Source organism: Bison bison, unplaced genomic scaffold (genome assembly GCF_000754665.1).
Source record: "Bison bison bison isolate TAMUID 2011002044 unplaced genomic scaffold, Bison_UMD1.0 scf7180017864527, whole genome shotgun sequence".
NCBI lineage: Eukaryota > Metazoa > Chordata > Mammalia > Artiodactyla > Bovidae > Bison > Bison bison.
In genome coordinates, this window is record NW_011495078.1 from 14,386,389 (window position 1) to 14,399,175 (window position 12,787).

The 12,787-nt window shown below is 40.6% G+C and overlaps 1 pseudogene; it reads right to left on the reverse strand.

Moving 5' to 3' along the window:
- LOC104982224 overlaps positions 1 to 1,675 on the reverse strand; it is a 9,997-nt pseudogene extending 8,322 nt beyond the window's left edge.
- Positions 1,676 to 12,787: the final 11,112 nt, after the last annotated feature.

Sequence of the window (12,787 nt, forward strand, 5' to 3'; positions counted from 1 at the left end):
GGAAATCAGTCCTGAATATTCATTGGAAGGACTGATGCTGAGACTGAAACTCCAATACTTTGGCCACCTGATACAAAGAACTGATTCATTTGAAAAGACCCTGATGCTGGGAAAGATTGAAGGTGGGAGGAGAAGGGGACAACAGAAGATGAGATGGTTGGATGGCATCACGGACTCAATGGACATGTGTTTGAGTAATCTCTGGGAGTTGGTGATTGACAGGGAAGCCTGGTGTGCTGCAGTCCATGGGGGTCACAAAGAGTCGGACACGACTGAGCAACCGAACTGAACTGAACCAACATGAGAAGCCCACACCCCACAACTAGAGAGTAGCCCCCACCCACCGCAACTAGAGAAAGCCCAAGCAAAGCAATGAAGACCCAGCACAGCCAAAAATAAATTAATAAATATAATTTCTCTAAAAAAAAAAAAAAAGACACCATCAGAAAATGAAGACAATGCTAAAATTGAAGTATAAATTGCAAATCATGTTTGTAAGGGACCTCCTTACCCAGAATATATAAAGTACCGTCTTAGAACTCAAAAATAAAAAGACAGCCCAATTTTTTAATGTGCAAAGGAACTGAATAGACATCTTTTCCAAACAAGATATAAAAATGGCCAAGACAAAAAAAAGAAATGAATTCTTTTTTTTTTTTTTACTTTATACTGCTTTTTATTCAAATCGTCATTAAAAACGTGTTCATTGTGAAACCGTCATCAGTCTCTTCGCTGGGGAACACGGGAGGGTGCAATAGGAAGAGACGGCTTGTGGTTTACAGGAGGGCGTGGTGGGTGGGGGCGGGGTAGAGCTGCTTGAACCTCCTGTAGCGCTGTTTTGATGTAAAATCGGAACAGAAAATTAACTTTATTTGAAATGCATTGACCCTTCTCCAAGCAGCTGATAACACATGGTAAAAGCACACTGATTCTAGATGTTCCCGAATGAAAAGGCTCATGCTTTGCAGACTACCAGCACATGCATCCACTTGGCCAAGCTGTTTTCCTGCTGGTAACTTCAATTCCTGTTTTAAAAACCATGCCAACTCCTCTTGGGTGTTCTGATTGATGGAGTTGGCAGCACAGGAAGCCAGGCCTGTTCCAACAAAGGTAAGCAGAAAGCAGGACCAGTCAAAAGGCGCTGGAGCCAGGGTGAAGCTGGCCGAGGTGGTGCTGACGACCAGGCTGTGAGGGGACAGCCGGGCCAGAATTCCTGGCAAATCATCCGCACGGAGCTTAATCTGTTTCCACTGCTTCTCTTCTTTCGTCTCTTTCTCCAGAGCTATGGAGCCCTCAATTACTGAGGTGGGTTCTAGTTCTATCAATGGTTTTTCACTTGGCTTCTGGACAGAGACAGGCTGGAGGGTACAAGAGGTCTCATCTCGCATATTTTGGCTTTGGCCTCATCCAAAGAAGTTTTTTCAAGGAACGGAGATTCTGCTGGTTCTGGCTTCGGTTTTATTTGCTGCTTGAGGCTTCTGTTTAGTTGTGTGACATACATGTGCCGGAGGAAGTTGAAGTGTTGAAATGTGACCCACTGCTGATTGACGTTCCTGAGAAGATGCAGGAACCTATGAGGTGACTCCCGCGTGGCTCTTCTTTCTAGATACCAGATGCATCCTCCTCCCCAGCCTGTCAGGAAGTGTGAGGAGAGAGTGTGCGGGGATGCGGCCATCACTCAAGAGTTCAGCCACGCCCTGGGAGCCCCGTGTCCTCTCTCCTCACCGGTTGCCGGGCGCCGCCATCTTCTTCAAAAAATCCTAATAAAAGAAGAAAAATGGGGGGGGAAAATGGCCAAGACATACGTGAAAAGATGTTCCACATAATTAGCTGTTGTTGTTCAGTCACTAAGTCATGTCTGACTCTGCAGCCCCATGGATGCATCACGCTGGGCTTCCCTGTCCTTCACTACCTCCTGGAATTTGCTCAAATTCATGTCCATTGGGTTGGTGATGATATCCAAACATCGCCCTCATTAGCCACTAGGGAAATGCAAATCAATGACAACTTCATACTCACTAGGATGGTTATAATCAAGATGAACATTAGCAAAAGCTGGTGAGTGTATGGAGAAATGGGAGCACTCACAGATTGCTATATGGAATGTAAAATGGTGCAGGAACTTTAGAAAACAGTTAAACATCAAAATGTTAAACAGAGTTACCATGTGACCCAGCAATTCTACTCCTAGGTATATAGTTTACAGAACTGGAAACATGTTCACACAAAACCTTGTATCCAAACCTTCCTAGCTATTATATGTTCATAATAGTCAAAACGTGGAAACAGTCCAAGTGTCCATCAATAAGAGAATGGGCAAACTGTGCTAAAAATCATAAAATGTTTTTGGCTATAAAAAAGGAATGAAGTACAGATGCATGCTACAACATGGATGAACCTTGAAAACGATTATGCTAAGTTAAAGAAGCTGCTTACAAAATGTCACAAATTGTATGCTACCATGTGTGTGAAATGCCCAAGATAGGTAATTCCATGAAGGCAGAAAGATTTGTGGTAATATGGAGAAATACTAATGGGTATAGAGTTTCTTCTTGGGATGATGAAATGCTCTACATTTAGGTAACGATGATGGGTGCACGTATCTGTGAATATACCAGAAACCACTGAGTGCAGACTTTCAACAAATGAATTTTCTCTTACGTGAATTATCACTTTAAAAAAAGTTTTAAAGGAATGGAAAAACATTCATCATGCAGACACCAATTGAAAGAAAGCTGGAGTAGGCACCTGACATAGTGAAACCTATAGAAACAGAAGACAGAACTGTGGTTGTCAGAGGGATGGAAGAGGAAGAAAGGGGGACTTGTTCAGTGGGCTCTGTGAGTTTCTATGAGTTTCAGTTTCACACTATGAAAAAGTTCTAGAGATCTGTTGTACAACAATGTGAATATACTTAACACTGCTGAACTGTACACTTGAAAAATGGTTAAGATGGTAAATTTTTTACCACAATTTAAAAGAACGTTTTTAGATCTCAGCACAACTATGAAAAAACACATTAAAAAGAAAGCTGGAGTGGCCAACTACATCTGCTGTTATTCAGTCACTAAATCATGTTGGACTCTTTGCAACCCCATGCTCTAAACATCAGTCTCCTCTGTTGTCCACTCACTCCCAGAATTTGCTCAAACTGATATGCATTGAGTTGGTGATGCTATCTAACCATCTCATCCTCATCCTTCTCCTTTTACCTTCCATCTTTCCCAGCATCAGGGTCTTTTCCAATGAGTCAGCTCTTCCTATCAGATGGCCAAAGTATTGGAGCTTCAGCTTCAGCATCAGTTCTTCCAACAAATATTCAGGTTGATTTTCTTTAGGATTGACTGCTCTGATCTCCTTGCAGAATCTTCTCTAGCACTACAATTCCAAAGCATTAATTCTTCAGTACTCAGCCTTCTTTATGCTCCAACTTTCACATCTGTACATGATTGGAGTGGTTTGTCATTTCCTCCTCCAGTCGACCACATTTTGTCAGAACTCTTCACTATGATCTGCCATCTTGGGTGGCCCTGTGCAGCATGGCTCATAGCTTCTTTGGGTTATGCAAGCCCCTTCACCATAATGCTATGATCCACGAGGGGCCAATGACATTAGTATCAGGCAAAGTAGAATTTAAAGCAAAGAAAATTATCAGGGATAAAGTGGGACATCACATAGTGATGAAACGATCCATTCACCAAGAAGACAATAATCCTACATGATACGCTTCTAACAACAGAGATTCAAAATATATAAGCAAAAACTGGCAGAACAGAAAGGAGGAAGAGACATTCACAATTTTAGTTGGAGTGGTCAATACTCTTCTGTCAGTAATACATACATAGAATGAATAGACAAAAAATCAGCAAGAAAAAAATCAGTAGAATTGATCATCAAGCTACTAAATTTAATTGACATTTATAGAACGCTCTACCCAATACACATTCTCTTAGAGCATGTGAAACATTCACCAAGATAGGTCATAAAATGAACCAAATCCTAACCAATTTAAAAGAATTAATATTATAAAAGATTAGAAGAATTTAAATTATGTAAGGTATGTTCTCTAACCATGATACGATTAACCTAGAAATCAGTAAAAGAAAAGTCATTTCTGTTAGAAAACTAGGAAGGAAAAATCTCCAAAAGGAAAATCTCCAAATACTTGTAACAACACACTTTTAAATACTCCATGGGTTAAAAAGGAAGTATCAAGGGAAATGAGAAAATATTTTTACTCAAATAAGAATGAAACTACAACATACCAAACTTTCTGGGTTACAGTTAAAGTACACAAAGTCCAGTGTAGGTCCTGTGCAGATATCTACAAGTAGTGAATAATATACCCAAGGTATTGTGACTCTGCCAAAACATACAACGGCTTGTGGTTGCCCAGAAACGGAAAGGAAAATAGAACTCGAATCCAGAAGTCACCTGTTCATTTGTATCGCCATCGGCTATGGTGAGTGACATGACTTCATGTAACTTGAAAGGGAAGTTTGCAGAAGTTTGTTGGGGCACCCGGATAATCAGTGAGCCCTAATATCAATATATCTGTTACAGTGACTGCGAGTGTAACAGGGTTCCATGGACCAGGGTGATAATGGCAAAGGAAGGAAGTGTGAGGATTTGGAATATTGGTTCAGTTGGTAAAGAATCCGCCTGCAATGTGGGAGACCTAGGTTTGATCCCCTGGTTGGGAAGATCCCCTGGAGAAGGGAATGGCTACCCACTCCAGTATTCTGGTCTGGAGAATTCCACGGACTATACATACAGTCCATGGGGTGGCAAAGAGTTGGACATGCCTAAGCAACTTTCACTTTTGGAGGCAGAGCCAATAGGACTGCTGATAGATGCCAGGGTACAAGAATGGGGGAAGGCAAGAAGGAGGCCTGATTTATGAAAATGAGTCAGTCACCTTAGAAACCTGAGAGAGGAAATAGTAAGTGCAAAGACCTTGAAATAAAAGCAGTTTTATGGTGTTTTAGGAACAGACTGTGGAAATGTAATAAACTTGGGGGATAGTAGTAGAATATGATGTCAGGAGGTAAGAAGGAATCAGATCATATGGTGCCATTTAGGCTGTTAAAAGGGAGTTTTTATCTCATCCCATTGAAAACAGGAAGTCACCAAAGGATTTTTTTTTTAATTAATTTATTTGGTTGTGCCAGTCTTAGTTGCAACATGCGAGTTCTTAGTGGCAGCATGTGGGATCTAGTTCCCTAACCAGGGATCGAACCCAAACACTCTGCGTTGGGAGCATGGAGTCTTGCCACTGGACCACCAGGGAAGTCCCTGGTTTTAAGGATTTTAAAGGATTTTAAGGATTTTAAACAAAGGGCTGACATTATTAGCTTTAGGTTTAAGAGCAATCCTGCTGGCTCCCATATGAGTAAGAGAGGGATAAACTGTGAGCCAGTTAGGAGACTACTGCTGTAGACCAGGTAAAAGATGATAGTAGTCTGAACTATGGTGATAACAAGAGATAGAGACTGAGATACGCAAATAAATATGGAATGTATTTTTTTGGTAATAGGATTGATTAGGACCAAGTGAGTCATCAGGTTACCTGGTTATAATATATTCAAGATGTTGTGACTCTGCCAAAACATACAAGGTCTTGTGGTTGCCCAGGAATGGAAAGAAAAATAGAATTTGAATCCAGAAGTGACCTGGTCATTTATAGCTCCATTGGCTATAGCCAAAATATTTTTGATAGCTACTTAGGCTCTGGAAAGACCAACTGGCAATTGGACTCAAAGCATTCAATTGTTGAGCCTCTATTACAAATTCATAGCAATGATATGGAAACTAAAACGAGAAAACAAATAGAAAAAAAAAAAAGAAATTTGCTGGAGCCTAAGCCAAGATAAGTGTTTCTATGGACTAGAAATGGGGAAAACAGCACAAAATCATGTGTCAGCAGAACCCAGGGGGATGCTAGCCACTATTTTCGACCAAAAGTAATCCAGAAATAGTTTTCTTGTTCTCCTGGGTGCTTGACACCAGCAGCAGCAGCTCTGTTATAGCTTCTTGTTTACATGGATTGTAGAAACCTAGGAATGGGGAATCAAGCTGCTTCTGGCTGGCTCTGCAATTTCAGCTTCCAGGCTGAGTACTGGAGTCCAGGACAGGAAAGAGGCACCCTAGGGAAAGAAATGTGGATATATCAAACCAGTCAATCCTAGAGGAAATCAACCTTGAATATTCATTGGAAGGACTGATGCTGAAGCTCCAATATTCTGGCCACCTGATGCGAAGAGTCAACTCATTGGAAAAAACCCTGATGCTAGGAAAGATTGAAGACAAGAGGAGAAAAGGGCGACACACAATGAGATGGCTGGATGGCATCACCAACTCAGTGGACATGAGTTTGAGCGCACTCTGAGAGACACTGAAGGACAGGGAAGCCTGATGTGCTGCAATTCATTGGGTCAGATACGACTTACTGACTGAACAGCAACAACAAGAAGCAAATAAACAAAAACTGTCTTTTCCACTCTAAATGGAACTACAAAATAAAATTGCAAAACATCAAGAACTCAAATGCTAAAAAGGACTTCCCTGGTGGCTCAGACAGTAAAGAATCTGCCTGCAATGCAGGAGACCAGGGTTCAATCCCTGAATCTGGAAGATTCCCTGGAGACGGGACTGGCTACACACTCCAGTATTTTTGCCTGGAGAAGTCCATGGACAGAGGAGCTGGGCAGGCTATATAGTCCATGGGGTCGCGAAGAGTCACACAGGATTGAGTGACTAACACTTTCTTCTTTGTAAAGCCAAAAAAGGCAACGATTCAATAACTGAGCTGAACACACCTAAAAGGAAGTTAATTAAAGAGGCTAAGGAGGCTTCCAGACATAGATAAGGAAATCTCATCCATACTTACAAAAAAAGAATGGGCTAAAACTGGCATACACAAAACAAGAACAGTTGCCTAGGGGTGCCATAATAAGTTACCACAAACTGGATGGTCTTGTTACCAAATTAGGTTGGTTTGTCCACTTGTAGCAAACCAAACCACTGACATGACAAGCTCTGCAGCAAATAATGCATTTACTTACAAGGCAGCCAAGCAAGGAGAGAGTGAGTCTCAGACCTGCCTCCCCAAAGGTGAGGGGCCGTGGGGTTTGTGAGATAAAGAAGCAGAGTGGTCTGAGGTGGGGGGATTGTGGGAAAAGGTGACTGGAAATAAGAAAAGGGTAAGGTAATTACATTTTCCAGGGGTGCAATAAGCTACATTAGTCTTCACAGGATGCCAGTTCAGAAAATGGCAGAGAGCTCAAGTTCTGAGGGTGGAGTTTTAGGCCCTCTGACATCAAAAGGTCAAATAGTGGGCATTGGTGCATGCCAAGTTGAAGGAGAGGCGGTCCTAACCAGTCTTAACTGGCTTGAGCTAGAAGGAGACACAGCTGACTCCAATTTCCTGAAAAACAACGCAGGCAAACATCTTGTATAAGCAGCATCTTGGAGGACAGGCAAGTTTTTGGTGGTAACAATCAAAATGACTTTGATCAACAAAGGCAGGTTACAAGTGCAATGGATTTAACCCGTGGTTTCACTTAAGAACAAAAGAAATTTATTCTGTCATAGCTCTGGAAACTAAAAGTCCAAAATCAAAGTGTTGCCAGAGCCACACTCTCTCTCTGAAGGCTCTAGAAAAGAATCCCTCCTTGCTTTTTCCTCATTTCTGGTGGCTCCCAGCAACGCCTGGCTTTCCTTAGCTTGTTGCTGCGTCATCCTAACCTCTGCCTCCATCTTTGCATGACACTCTTCTGTAGGTCCTCGCCTTTTCTTCCTAATTACATCTGCAAAGACCCTCTTTCCAAATAGTGCACACTGTAAGGCCTGAGTGTACATGAATTTTAGAGTGAGGAGCATGATTTTACCCACCACAATAATTAATAAATAATTTTTGAAGTTAAAAGTAGCCCCCAACCCCCCAAAAAAGACACTGAATCTAACAGCTCTATATGTAGACAGAGAGGTGATGATCTCTCTCTAATATTTAACTATTAGAGTAAATATTTTTTATTTAGGGTAATATTTTTAGGGTAATATTTTATTTAGGGTAATATTAGGGTAAATATTTTTTCCAGGATGCATGAAACATTTTGAAAAATCTACCAAATATTCATAAACAAGAGAGTTCCAGAAAAACATCTACTTCTGCTTTATTGAATATGCCAAAACCTTTGACTGTGTGGATCACAACAAACTTTGGAAAATTCTTAAAGAGATGGGAATACCAAACCACCTTACCTGCCTCCTGAGAGATTTGTATGTGCGCGACTGAGCAACTGAAGAGAACTGACCAAGTAGTCGTCCACAGGGGAAGTTTTAAAAATCCCTAACCACCCTTATCATATATATAATGTTCTCTGACCATAATGCAATTAAATTGAAAGTCAATAATTAACAGATTTTTCGAAGCCCTAGAAACCCAAATGTATCTCTAAACTAGTCATGGTAAAAAAAAAAATCATGAAAATTCCAGATTATGAAAAACTAGATGATAATGAAAATGCTACATTATCATAATTCGTGGAAAGCTGCTAAAGCAAGTATTTAGAAAGAAATTCAGAGCCTTAAATGCTGTCAGTTAACAAAAAAAGGAAAGAAGAGATGTACTTAGCTTAGGATGTTATAAACACTACAGAACAATAATAAAGAAACAGAAAGAAAAAAAAAAAACTAATGAAAAATGAATAAAATGTGCTGTGATGAGAGTGACAAAGAAATATGAAGGATCCAAACCAAAAAGTTAAACATTGAAAGCCAAGTGGACAAAAATAGAGCAAGCTTAACAAAAGAGAAAAGATGTATATTAGCATTTAAAGGGGGGCAAACAGCTACAAATATAGTAGAGATGTTTTAATGTGTAAGATAAAACATTTGAGTGTCTTTATGCCAAATTTGAAAACAGAGGTGAAAAACAGAATGCCCAAATAATCCAAGAGCTAAAAAAGAACATAAATTAGTAGTTGTGCATTCTAACCTAAAAAAAATCTGCCTGGCCCTCACAGATTTGTAATCCCTAGCTTATATAAAGTAAGAGTTTGTTTTTTTTTTTTTAATTAAAACCTCTCCAACTCAATTTAAAAGTCTTGATGCTTAAACTGGAAAGAAAATAAAACCATGAAATGAATTATGAGGGTAGATATAGCAATCTTAAATGGACTATTTCCAAAACCAGCTCAGCAGCTAAAAAAAAAAAACAAACCAAGAAGTTAACCAGAAATACAAGGACAGACCAACATTGAAACATCTTTTAATGAAATACATCAAATTAACAGGCAGATGAAAAATCATTTGAACAGATTCAGCTATTTGATAAAATACAGCACTCATTCAGGTTTAAAAGAAAAAATCTCGGCCAAAAAAAAAAAAAAAAAGGAAGCAAACTGCTTTAACTTGGTACTTACCAAACCTTCTATTTTGAGGATGGTAGTGTCAGATCAGTATCGCCTTCTTTCCCTCTTGGAAATCACCAAAGCCACAACAACAAATAAAACACAGAAAAACAAATTTCAACCTCAACAAAATGTTGAAAACTCCAGTTCCCAAAGTAAGGGGGAGGGATGCCAAATAAGAGAGGAATCAGAGAGAGAATGTCCGCCAGTGCTCCTTTCACAAAAATTCAGGAAGCTACTCCTCCAAGTGTTACCAGCCTGGGTTCTTGGACTCTTTAATCAGTAAAGCTTGATAAGAGGCCAGACCAGGAATGTAGTCAAGGCTCTATTGGGACTTACGCTGTAGCATGAGGCAGTGAGAACAAGTAACATGTGCCCTTTTTCACTCCCTAAGATGAGTGGAGGGGGCAAATAGGGTGAGGGTGAAGGCGGATTGGTGGCTTGGGTGGAAGGGGTGGCTTGGGTGGTCGGCCAGCCCCTTGGTGGAGATGTGTGTAGGGATTATCCGTGGTACCCTGCTATTGCTCCTGGCACCTCAGAAGTGGCAATTGGGTTTTGGCCTTTTGTATCTTACTGTTCATACTTTGCTCCAGCTGAGTATTCATGCAGTTATTCTTAGTTCCTTATGGTTACTTTGTGTTCTAATGCTCAGAAACTTTAGTCAAGGTGCATAAACTCCAGTAATGGGTCCTAGGTCCTAGCCTGTCTTACAAAATTAGAAGCATATTCTGTAGTGAAAAAGCCCAAAATATCTTATTTGCAACAAGAAGAATGAGATGCAATGCTTAGGGACAGAATCTACTTAGGACATACTTTGGTTCCAAGAAACAAAATGTATGGTCCTGAAAGATGATTTATTTATTAATTTTCATCTCCAGGAAACAATTTGTCCCCATGGCAGAAGAGAGAAATGTAACATGATGAACAACTCTGTGGCTACCTGTCACCCTTTGCAGAGAAGAAATAAAAGCTAAATCAAATTAAACAAAAACTTGGATCAAAAGAAAAATTAAGGCTAGTGTGGAACACAACCTAATCTCCTTTGTACAAACTTTCTACAAAAGCAGTTTTAGGAAAAAAATTACCTTATTCAAAAGTGAGTACAGGGACTTCCCTGGTGGTCTAATGGCTAAGACTCTGAGCTCCCAATGCAGGGGGCCCAGGTTTAATCCCTGGTCGGGAAACTAGATCCCACATGCCACAACTAAAGATCCCACATGTCCCAACAAAGATCAAAGATCCCACATGCTGCAACTAAGATCCAGTGAAGCCCCCCCCCAAAAAAAAAGTTGACTTCTGGTTTGCCCAGGTCCTCTTATACGTGGATATTTTTCAATAATAATAAGTACTACTTGACCCGGGATCATTGACCTGTGCAAATGGAGGAGCCATGCATAAGGAAGGCCAAGTATAAGTTGTACTCAAATTAACTCTCCACATTGTTCAAAAGCCAACCGTACTCATAAATGAAAGAATTGAATAGGCAATAAGCACATAAAAAGATATTCAACATGATTGATCATCAGAGAAATGCAAATTAAAACTATAATGAGATCTCATTACACACCCACCAGAAGGGCTTACCATGAAAAATGATTGACAATACCAAGCGTTGTCCTAGGACCTAGGACCCATTACTGGAATTTATGTACCTGGACTACAGTTTCTGAGCATCAGAACACAAAGTAACCATAAGAAATTAAGAATAACTGCATGAATACTCAGCTGGAGCAAGTATGGACGGTAAGATACAAAAGGCCAAAGTGTTGCAAGCATCTGGAACAACTGAAATTCTCATACATTGTTGGCAGGATTATGAAATGGTACAGACCACCTGACCTGCCTCTTAAGAAATCTGTATGCGGGTCAAGAGGCAACAGTTAGAACTGGACATGGAACAACAGACTGGTTTCAAATCGGGAAAGGAGTACATCAAGACTGTATATTGTCACTCTGCTTATTTAACTTAGATGCAGAGTACATCATGAGAAATGCTGGACTGTAAGAAACACAAGCTGGAAGCAAGATTGCCGGGAGAAATATCAATAACCTCAGATATGCAGATGACACCACCCTTATGCAGAAAGGGAAGAAGAACTAAAGAGCCTCTTGATGAAAGTGAAAGAGGAGAGTGAAAAAGTTGGCTTAAAGCTCAACATTCAGAAAATGAAGATCATGGCATCCAGTCCAATCACTTCATGGCAAATAGATGAGGAAACAGTGGAAACAGTGACAGACTATTTTTGGGGGCTCCAAAATCACTGTAGATGGTGACTGCAGCCATGAAATTAAAAGATGCTTGCTCCTTGGAAGAAAAGTTACGATCAACCTAGACAGCATATTCAAAAGCAGAGACATTACTTTGCCAACAAAGGTCCGTCTAGTCAAGGTTATGGTTTTTCCAGTAGTCATGTATGGCTGTGAGAGTTGGACTATAAAGAAAGCTGAGCACTGAAGAATTGATGCTTTTGAACTGTGGTGTTGGAGAAGACTCTTGAGTGTCCCTTGGACTGCAAGGAGATCCAACCAGTCCATTCTAAAGGAAATCAGTCCTGAATATTCACTGGAAGGACTGATGCTAAAGCTGAAGCTCCAATACTTTGACCACCTGATGCGAAGAACTGACTGATTTGAAAAGACCCTGATGCTAGGAAAGATTGAAGGTGGCAGGAGAAGGGAACGACAGAGGATGAGATGGTTGGATGGCATCACCGATTCAATGGACATGAGTTTAAGTAAAGTCCGGAGTTGGTGATGGACAGAAGGCCTGGCATGCTGCAGTCCATGGAGTCTCAAAGAATCGGACAGGACTCAGCCACTGAACTGACTGACAACCATTTTGGAAAACTTTGATAATGAGTTAAAAAGTTAAACCTATATGGACTCAGTGGCCTAGCAATGAATTCCACTCCTAGGTATTGGTCTTAGAGAAACGAAAACATATGTCCACAAAACGTCTTGTACTGTAATGTGGCTTTATGTATAAGAGGCACAAATTGAACATACCTCCTCCATCAAAAGGAGAGTGGATTAAAAAATAAAACTGAAAAATTCATTCATATAATGATTTTTAAAAAGCAAACACATTGCATCAGACATCAGATCAGTTGCTCAGTAGTGTCCGACTCTTTGCGACCCCATGAATCACAGCACGCCAGGCCTCCCTGTCCATCACCAACTCCCAGAGTTCACTCAGACTCACATCCGAGTCAGTGATGCCATCCAGCCATCTCATCCTCTGTCGTCCCCTTCTCCTCCTGCCCCCAATCCCTCCCAGCATCAGAGTCTTTTCCAATGAGTCAACTCTTCACATGAGGTGGCCAAAGTACTGGAGCTTCAGCTTCAGCATCAGTCCTTCCAAAGAAATCCCAGGG